The sequence below is a fragment of the Oratosquilla oratoria genome, chromosome 33 (genome assembly GCF_046742065.1).
Source record: "Oratosquilla oratoria isolate Oo_2021 chromosome 33, ASM4674206v1, whole genome shotgun sequence".
NCBI lineage: Eukaryota > Metazoa > Arthropoda > Malacostraca > Stomatopoda > Squillidae > Oratosquilla > Oratosquilla oratoria.
In genome coordinates this window covers 2,884,308-2,894,307 of record NC_134809.1, presented here as the reverse complement: position 1 = coordinate 2,894,307, position 10,000 = coordinate 2,884,308, and the positions used below count along the sequence as shown (strand labels likewise).

The 10,000-nt window shown below is 50.9% G+C and overlaps 1 protein-coding gene across 5 annotated transcripts in view; it reads left to right on the top strand.

The window, feature by feature from the left end:
• The window catches only part of Pka-R1 (protein kinase, cAMP-dependent, regulatory subunit type 1), a 262,817-nt gene that overhangs the window by 84,370 nt on the left and 168,447 nt on the right, over positions 1-10,000 (top strand). The window contains exon 1 of one of the 5 annotated variants that reach the window (XM_076172464.1): positions 9,684-9,716. The exons of the other annotated variants lie outside the window; for them this stretch is intronic. The gene's annotated coding sequence lies outside the window, so the exon portion shown is untranslated. Of the gene's footprint in view, positions 1-9,683; positions 9,717-10,000 lie in introns of those variants that run through there. 5 annotated transcript variants of the gene reach the window in all.

Sequence of the window (10,000 nt, the reverse complement as noted above, 5' to 3'; positions counted from 1 at the left end):
TTTCTTTCTTTTCTTTCCCTCCCTATCCTCTCTCCCCTTTCTCGTCTTCCAACCCATCCCTGTCCTCTTCCTCCTCCTCCTCCATCTCCTCCTCCTCCTCGTCCTCGTGCTCAATTTCGTAATCCGCTGAATTTTAATTGGATGTTCGCTGAAAGTTTTAGATTTTGTTTTTATTTACATAGTTTTGTGTCTGCGTGTACATGTGTGCACGTGTGTGTGTGGGCATGGATGTTTGGAAGTGCATGTGTGTCCGTACATTTGTACGTATGTGTACCTGTGTGCGTGCCAGGAAGGGAAGCAGCATTGTGTGTGTGTGTGTGTATGTATGTATGTGTGATCAGGATTTGGCTTGTTTTGAAGTTGATAAGGCACGTTTTATCCTAGGACTGAACCAGCCTCCTCCTTCTCCTCTGCCTCCTCCTCCTCCTCCTTCTCCTCCTTCTCCTCTGCCTCCTCCTCCTCCTCCTTCTCCTCCTCCTCCTCGTCTTCCTCCTCGTCTTCCTCCTTTTCTTCCTCCTCCTCGTATTCTTGCTTCGCCTTCCTCTTCGTCTGGCTTCCCCTCCTTCCTCCGTTTCCTTGTCCTCCTTCATCCCCATTTTCTCAATGTCCTCCTCCTCCTCCTCTTTTTCCTTCTCGTTCTCTTTCTCTTCCTCTTCCTCCGCCCCATGCCCTTCTTCTTTTCCTCTGCCTCTTCTTCCTCCTCCATCACTCACCCTCCCTCCTCCCTCCCTCCCCACTTTTCTTACTCTAATCCTGTTCCTTGTTAAGCTTTTCTCTTGTGTCTTTCTCTTGTTACATAAATCCCTCTTGCTGTATCTATTCTTTGGTTATCTTTTTGTGATCTTCTTTTCATTTGATGTTGGCCTTCCCCTTAGAGCGAGTTACCATGATCGGAGACCATATCAAGGTCAGGTACAAAAATGAATAAATAAATAAATTAGTTAATTAAATAAAATTGCTTGTGTGTTTTGCTTCCATGTTGCACTGTACCTTGCTGTCATATTCCGTCTTGTCCTGTGACTATTTTTTGTCCTGGTGGGGAGATGTCCTATTCAAGTCACTGTATCCGGTTTCCCCCATGGATGCCATAATTTTTTATAATATCGTTATTTTATTATTTATTTTACAGTTTTCCGTCTTTTCTTTTTCCGTTTTTTCATTCTCTTCTATATCCATTCTCTTCAGTTTTTTCTTTGTATTTCCTCTTTTTCGTTTTTCTCCGTATCATGATTTTCTGCTTTCTCGTTAGCTTCCTTGAGGTCTTTTTCTTTCGTATATTTAATCTTCGTTAACCACAGTTTTGTGTTTATATTGTTTTATTTCTTCCGTGTTATTTGATATTTTCCTCGTGGAGCAGAGGAGGAAGAGGAGGAGGGGGAAGGGGTTCTGAACGATGTTTTGCTCAGAAATGAAGGTTGTTGAATTACAGTACTAGAACGAAATGTTTTAGAATCAGTAGCTACACTGTTAACACATGGTTGCCCCAGATTCCCCACGGTCGCCCCACTTTTTCCCACGGTCGCCCCCATTTTTCCCACGGTCATCCTACTTTTTTCCACGGTCGCCCCACTTATTTCCACCGTCGCCCCATTTTTTCCTACGGTCGCCCCACTTTTTCCCCACGATCGCCCCGTTTTTCCCACTGTAGCTCTTTTTTTTATGGTCGCCCCCCTTTTCCCACGATCGCTCCACTTCCCCCCCCCCCACGGTCGCCCCACTTTTTCCCACGGTCGCCCCAATTTTTTCCACGGCCGCCCCACTTTTTCCCACGGTCTCCCCACTTTTTCCCACGGTCTCCTCACTTTTTCCCACGGTCACTCCACTTTTTCCCGCTTGTTGCCCCAGTTTTTCCACAGTCCCCCCACCCCTTTCGCCCCACTTTTCCCACGGTCGCCCCATTCTTCCCACGGTCGCCCCACACTTCCCACAGTTGTCCTCCTTGTCTTCTTTGACCTTAGCGTCCACTCCTTATCAAGCTGATCTTCGTCCCTCTCATCCTCGTCAACTTCATCTACGTCCACATCAGTTGCGTCCACCTACTCCTCGTCCACATATTTCTCTTCTTAATCCCCCATCTCCTCGTCCACACCATGTTCCTCTTCTTCCTACTCCTCTTTCACTCCTTTCCTCCTCTTCCTTCTCCTCTTCTTAATCCTTCTCCTCGTCCATATCCTACCCCTCTTCTTCCTACTCCTCCCTCCTCCTCTTCCTCCTCCTCCTGTTCCTCGTCCGTCCTTCCCTAACTCCCAATTCTATTTGGCCGGCCTCCCGCCTCCCATGGGGACTGACCTGGTGACCTTCCGCGCCGTTGCCTCATTGATGAACAAAAGTGAATTATGCCGCCACCGGGGGGAGGGGGGGGGGCGTCACTGGCCGCAAGACTGGTGTCGAAAGGAGCTCCAAGGTCAAGGTTTTTGTTTTTAATTATCAACTCCCTGCTGTGTTGGGGGTCACATTATTCTGTAGGGACGCAGTGTGTGTGTGTGTGTGTGTGTGTGCGTGTGCGTGTGTGTGTTGGGTGTCGGGGTAGTTGATGTGAGTCAAGATTACATGAATGGTGGGATTAAAATGTAAGGGTGTGAGATGAAACCAAAGAGTTATTGCAAAAGTCTCTTTCCCTCTCTCTCTCTATCTATCTATCTCTTCTTGTATAATTTTATTCACTGTGTAAATCAGCGATTCAATAGTCTTCAACCTTCAAGTGGGGGAGGGGTGATTTCCCCCATAATAGAATCGCACGGGAGCCATCCAGAAAATACATAAATACGCCCACATATTTCTACAACACCGTAATAAAATCACTTGACGGCACCCAGAAAATGTATTAAAAAAATGAAGTTGACCTGGACGCTGGTGGAGCGCCCTTCCCATTGCACTTAACCCATTCCTCCTCCCCTCCCTTCCTCCCTCACCCTTTCCTTCCCCCTCCCCCTTTCCTTCCCCCTCCCCCTTTCCTTTGCCCTCCCCCTTTCCTTTGCCCTCCCCTTCCCCTCCCCTTTCCTTACCCCTCCCGCTTTCCCTTCCCCTTACTCCTTTCCCTTCCCCTTCCCGCTTTCCCTTCCCCCTCCCCCTTTCCCTTTCCCCTCCCCTTTCCCTTTCCCCTCCCCTTTCCCCTCCCCTTTCCTTCCCCCTCTCTCTTTCCTTCCCCATCTCCCTTTCCTCCCCACCTCTCTCCTTCCCCACCTCCCTTTCCTTCCCCCTCCCCTTTCCCTTCCCCCTCCCCTTTCCCTTCCCCCTCCCCTTTCCCTTCCCCCTCCCCTTCCCTTCCCCCTCCCCTTTCCCTTCCCCCTTCCCCTCCCCCTTTCCCCTCATCTTTTCCTTCCCCTCCCCTTTTCCTTTCTTCCCCTCCCCTCCCCTTTCCTTTCATTTCCCCTTTTCCCTTCCCCTTCCTTTTCCTTTCCGCTCCCCTTTACCCTTCCCTTCCCCTTCACCCCCCCTTCCCTTCCCTTCTCCCTATCGCCCACCCTTCCCTTCCCTTCCCTTCTCCCTATCGCCCACCCTTCCCTTCCCTTCTCCCTATCCCTCACCCTTCCCTTCTCCCCATCCCCCACCCTTCCCTTCTCCCCATCCCTTTCCCTTCTCCCCATCCCTTTCCCATTTCCTTCCCACTTCCTTCCCCTTCCCCGTCCCCCCTTTCGTCTGTCCCTCCCCATCCTCCACCCTTTTCGTCTCTCTCTCCCTCCCCTTCCTCCTCCCTAATCCCTCTCCTTCCCCCTCCCCCTTTCCTTCTCCCTTTCCCTTCCCTCCTTTCCCTCCCCCCTACCCCTCTCCCTTCACCTCTCCCCCCTCCACTTCCCCTCTCCCCTTCTCCTCTCTCCCTCCCCTCCCCCTTCCTTCCCCCTCCCCTCCCCTTCCTTCCCCCTCCCCTCCCCTCCCCTCCCTTCCCCCTCCCCTCCCTTCCCCCTCTCCCCTTACCCTCTCTCCCTCTCCCCTCCCACCTCAGACGTCATTGATTATGCTGACCAACCTTTCGCACTGCAGATGTTTAAAGAGTTCAACACGGCGACGCACTTCGTAATTTTTTTTTTTTTTTTTCTGTCGAAAGCCGGACGGGCTCGTAGATCTGGCACGGGGTCGCGACCCGTCGTGGTCCCCCTTCAGACCGGTGTCCGTCCCTTGGGCTGAATACAATGGTCTGTTGTATACCAGAATGGAATAGGTCATGGGCGTCTCCGAGTTGAGAGTGGCTGGTGTGAAGTTGTTCCGTAATGGTCCTTTTGATTACTGGGCGCTGGGGAAGAAAAGGACAAGCGAGTGAAAATAGGACTCACGTTGTTCTTATAAATGGATATTACCTGGTGACTTGATTTAAAGGCTAGAACATGAATCTTCATGACGTAAAAAAAATACAAGAAAAAGAACTTGTCCTAAAACATTTGTCCTAAAATAATTTTATGTAAATAAGGACAAGCTTTCGTGGCGGATTTGAGAAATATTAACAGTACAGTTTGGTCACATATATTAGAATTAGGATGATTTGTAGTCCTTTTTCTTTTACCGGTGGAGTTTTCTCATACGAGTGGACCTGGGGTAATGGTCGGCGGAGCTCCTGTTCAGCGCCTAGGTCGCCTACAGATGAATAAAAGTGTCTGTTGTTGTCGACAAGAATGACCTTGATAAAATGGAACATATAAATCTTATATCTCCCCCTCTCTCTCCGCCCTTTCTCACTCTATCCCCTCTCTCTCCTCCCTCTTCTTTCATCCCTCTCTCCTCTCTCTTCTCCCATCTCTATCTCTTCCCCTCTCTCCCATCTCTCTCCCATCTCTCTCCTATCTCTCTCCTCTCTCATCCATCTCTCTCTGTCTCTCCCATCTCTCTTCCCCCTCTCTCTCTCTCTCTCTCTCTCTCTCTCTCTCTCTCTCTCTCTCTCTCTCGCTCTCTCTCAGCTCCTCTCTCCCACTCCCTCTACCCCTGTCCCTCTTTCTCGCCTCTTCCTTTCTTTCTGTCTCCCAAACCACACGGGGATTTGTTGATCATATGTTGCAGTAATATTTAGTTCTCTTATGTGGTCTCGCATTTACCTGAAATTACATGGCAGTAGGTCATTTAGTATCTCCTACGAGTTAATGTGTGTGTGTGTGTGTGTGTGTGTGTGTGTGTGTGTGTGTGTGTATATTAATGAACTCGACCATGCAGAAGAAAAGAGTGGGAAAAGATTGAAATGAAATCTAATAATTCCAAGTTACCCTTGCACTACGTTTTCTTTGATGTTCGAAAGCTCAGAAAATAGAAAATTGTGCATCTGCACCCACATGAAAGAAAACGTTATTTTTTCATACTTATTATCATTGTTTTATATTTTTACTGTTGTATTGTATATACCATATATATATATATATATATATATATATATATATATATATATATATATATATATATATATATATATATAATATACACACACATTATTGCTGGGTAATACTTCAATCGTGCCTTGTGTTAATATTTTTTCTTTTCTTTTTTAATTGTTCTTAAAATCTTGGAAAATATTGTTTGAACCCGTTTTGTATATCGCATGACAAAGGTAACCCTATCTCTCTCTCTCTCTCTCCCTTTCTCTCTCTCTCTCTCTCCCTTCTCTCTCTCTCTCTCTCTCTCTCTCTCTCTCTCTCTCTCTCTCTCCGACCAAAGAAATCCCTCTCTTTGTGTGATTACATTCGTCTCCAGATTTTAGCCAGAAGAACATAGACTATGCCGCTGACGCTGCTGGTCGGTGAAATGTCTTAAAGAGGAAGCCTTGGGTCCGAGATCGATCCCCCACCGGCCGCTGGTCTGCTGGCTTCCTCTTCGCCTGTCTAGGGAATTGGGTCAAGAGGTGGCGGCTTCGGCCGCAGATAAGAGAGACCCTTGCCCCCCCACTCTTGACAACACCACCTCTTTGTCCACCTTTTTCTCTTTTTTCTCCTCAATATTTTTTCTTCTGCTTCCCCCTCCCCCATCCCCTCGTTGACCCAAATATTTACCCCCAAACACACTTTTTTCTCTTTTTTTATTATTATTATTATTTTCTCCCTCCTCTCTTTCCTTCTCTTTACTATCCACTTTCCCCATCCTCGTTTTTCTATCCTCCTCTATCCTCTTTTTAACCATTCTCCTTTTTTCTATCGTTTTCCATCCTTTTTTTTTTTTAACACCCCTCATCTTTTTTTTTCATCTTTTATATACATCCTCTTTTTTCCATCATTTTTAATTTTTCAGTACTCTTAGTCACACTTTTTAATCACCCTTTTTTCATCCTGTTTTCCGCCCTGTTTTTATCCACTTTTCATCCTCTTTGTAATCATTCCCTTTATAACCATCCTCTTTTTTCCATTCTCTTTTTCCATCCCCCTTTTTTTTCCTACTCTTTTTTTCCTATTTTTTCCTTACCGGTACTATTTTTCCCTACTTTTCCTTACTCTTTTTTCCTTAATCTTTTTACATTTCCCTCAATCTATTTCTTCATTTTCCCTTGTTTTCCTTACTCTTTTTCTTCCTATATCCTCTTGCTTTCCTTCTCCGTACCCTTTTCCAACATATTTTTATTTTATTTTGTTTTATTAATTAATTAATTTGTTTATTTGTTTTTCTTAGTGAAAAGGAAAGGAAAATTATTCCAACAGATACGGTTTCTCTGTTGGTGGAAATGGATTTTTTTTTTTTCACCATCACTGGAAAGTGGGTCAGACATTAGCGTCGTTTAGTGTTTGTTTAGGTTAGGATTTGCCAAATACATACTGAGGACAAGGTTTTACAAAACTTGAGCTCTGGTGCAAAGAGAGAGAGAGAGAGAGAGAGAGAGCGAAGGGGAGGGGAGGGAGAGCGCCTAACCGGGGTTGGTAGTAATCGAATATGTCGACAGTGATATTGTTTTCTTGATTCTTTTTAATCTTCATCCTTTCCCTTCTTCCTCCCCTCTTCCCCTTCTCCCGTTCTCTTCCCCTCCCCCCGTTCTCTTCCCCTCTCTCTCTCCTGTTACCTTTCTTTTCCCTCCCTTTCCTCCGTTACCTTTCTTTTCCCTTCCTTTTCTCCCTGTTACCTTTCTTTTCCCTTCCTTTCCTCCCTGTTACCTTTCTTTTCCCTTCCCCTCCCTCCCTGTTACCTTTCTTTTTCCTTCCCCTCCCTCCCTGTTACCTTTCTTTTTCCTTCCCCTCCCTGTTACCTTTCTTTTCCCTTCCTTTCCTCCCTGTTACCTTTCTTTACGTTTTCTTTTACTTCCCTTTCCCTCTTCCCTTACCTCCTTTCTCCATTACCCCCCAAAAAATTTCCTTTCCTCCCCTTACTGTTCCCTTACTTTTCCTTTTGTTCCCCTCCTTTCCCTCCTTTTCCCTCGTCCCCTCCCTTTCCCTCATGTCCCCCTCCTTTTCCCTCATGTCCCCCTCCTTTTCCCTCATGTCCCCCTCCTTTTCTCTCATGTCCCCCTCCTTTTCCCTCATGTCCCCCTCCTTTTCTCTCATGTCCCCCTCCTTTTCCCTCATGTCCCCCTCCTTTTCCCTCTTCTCCATTCTTTCCCTTCCCTTTCCTTCCCATCTCTTAACCTTTCTTTCCCTCTGTTTCCCTTCGTTTCCTTCCCATCTCTTAACCTTTCTTTCCCTCTGTTTCCCTTCGTTTCCTTCCTTTACCCTCCTTCCCTACTGATCCCATCCCTCTCGTTCCCTCGCTTCCCTTCCCTTCCCTTCTCCAAACCCCCTTCCCTTCATCCCTCATTTTTCGTGGTCTCGCGTTCCAGGGCGCTCGGCTTCTGTTACTCCCTGTGTATGTCTGACCCCAACCTCTCACTCCTTTTCCCTTCCCCCCTTCTCCCTTCCCCCCTTCTCACCTTCCCCCCCTTCTGACCTACCCCCTCCTCACCTCCCCCCTCCTCACCTCCCCCTCCTCACCTCCCCCTCCTCACCTCCCCCTCCTCACCTCCCCCCTCCTCACCTCCCCCTCCTCACCTCCCCCCTCACCCCTTTTCCCTTACCCCATCACCTTCACCCTCCTCATCACCTCCCCCATCCTCCTCACCTCCCCATCCTCCTCCTCACCTCCCCATCCTCCTCCTCACCTTCCCTCATCATCCTCCTCACCTTCCCTCATCATCCTCGCCTCCCCATCCTCCTCACCTTCCCTCATCATCCTTGCCTCCCCATCCTCCTCATCTCCCCATCCTCACCTCCCCATCCTCACTTCCCCCTCCTCAACCTCACCCTCCTTCGCCCCTCCCCTCCTCGCCTCCCCTCTCATCCTCACCCCCTCCTCCTCACCTCTCCCCTCCTCACCTCTCCCCTCCTCACCTCTCCCCTCCTCACCTCTCCCCTCCTCACTTTCCCCCTTCTCACCTTCCCCCCTCCTCACCTTCCCTCATCCTCTCCGCCTCCCCATCCTCCTCGCCTCCCCATCCTCCTCGCCTCCCCATCCTCCTCGCCTCCCCATCCTCCTCGCCTCCCCATCCTCCTCGCCTCCCCATCCTCCTCGCCTCCCCATCCTCCTCACCTCCCCCTGCTCCTCACCTTCCTATCCTCATCGCCTCCCCATCCTCTTCACCTCCCCCTCCTCCTCACCTTCCTATCCTCTTCGCCTCCCCATCCTCCTCATTTCCACCTCATCTTCCTATCCTCTTCGCCTCCCCATCCTCCTCGCCTCCCCAACCTACTCACCTCCCCTCCTCCTCGCCCCCCATCCTCCTCACCTCCCCTCCTCCTCGCCCCCCATCCTCCTCACCTCCCCTCCTCCTCGCCCCCCATCCTCCTCACCTCCCCTCCTCCTCGCCTCCCCTCCTCCTCACCTCCCCTCCTCCTCGCCTCCCCATCCTCCTTGCCTCTCCATCCTCCTCGCCTCCCCCTCCTCCTCGCCTCCCCCTCCTCCTCTCCTCCCCCTCCTCCTCTCCTCCCCCTCCTCTCCTCCCCCTCACCTTCCTATCCTCACCTCTCCCTCCTTCTCACCTTCCTATCCTCACCTCTCCCTCCTTCTCACCTTCCTCCTCTTCGCCTCTCCCCTCCTCGCCTCTCTCCTCCTTGCCTCTCCTCTCATGCTCACTCCCTCCTCCTCACCTCTCTCCTCCTCACCTACCCCACCTAGCCTTCACCCCTCCTCGCTTCCACTCCTCCTTGCCTCCCTTCCTCGCCTCCCCCACTCCTCGCCTCTCCACTCCTCGCCTCTCCACTCTTGTCGCTTCATATGTCTGGTGCTTTTGCCTCCCAGCCCCCTTCCTAACCTCCGCCTCCCCGTCCCCCTCCACCGCCTCCCCCTCCATCAGTCCCCCTCCACCGCCTCCCCCTACCCTCCATCAATCCCCCTCTACCTCCTCGTCTTACTCCGCCTCCCTGTCCCACCAGTCCCCCTCCACCGCTTCCCCGTCCTCGTTCACCTGTCGCCCTCCACCGCGTCCCCTTTCCCTTCCACCGCCTCTCCGTCCTCGTTCATCAGTCCCCCTCCACCGCCTCCCCGTCCCCGTTCACCAGTCCCTCTCCACTAGTCACTCTCCAGTGCCTACCTGTCTCCCTCCACCGGTCCCCCTCCACCACCTCCCCGTCCCCCTCCACCAGTCGCCCTCTACCGCCTCCCCGTCCCCCTCCACCAGTCCCCCTCCACCGCCTCCCCGTCCCCCTCCACCGCCTCCCTGTCCCCCTCCACCAGTCCTCCTCCGCCTTGGCCCAGCGGCTGGCACAAGGCCGTGCACTCGGCACTCTGGTCTCAGTTGCCTCAAGTCCGCGGGCCGAGTCGACGCGGCGCGGCGCAGCGGCACAGTGCAAGTGTGACTCAACTCTTCTTCTTCCTCCTCCTCTTCCTCCTCCTGCTCCTTTAGGAGTGCCTCGGGGTGCTCCAAAGTCCTCCTGAGGTTCTATGATAAAGCACAGCAGAGCCTCCGGGGGGGGAGGGGGGCCGCCATAAGCTGTATACTACGTCATCGTTGTCGTCTTCGTCCTTCCGTTACGCGGTGGATTACTTTCGCGATTGTGTTTTCCCGAAGTGTCTTCGGGAGGAGGAGGAGGAGGGGGTGGTGGTCGTGGTTCGAACCTACCTCCCACACTCCTCC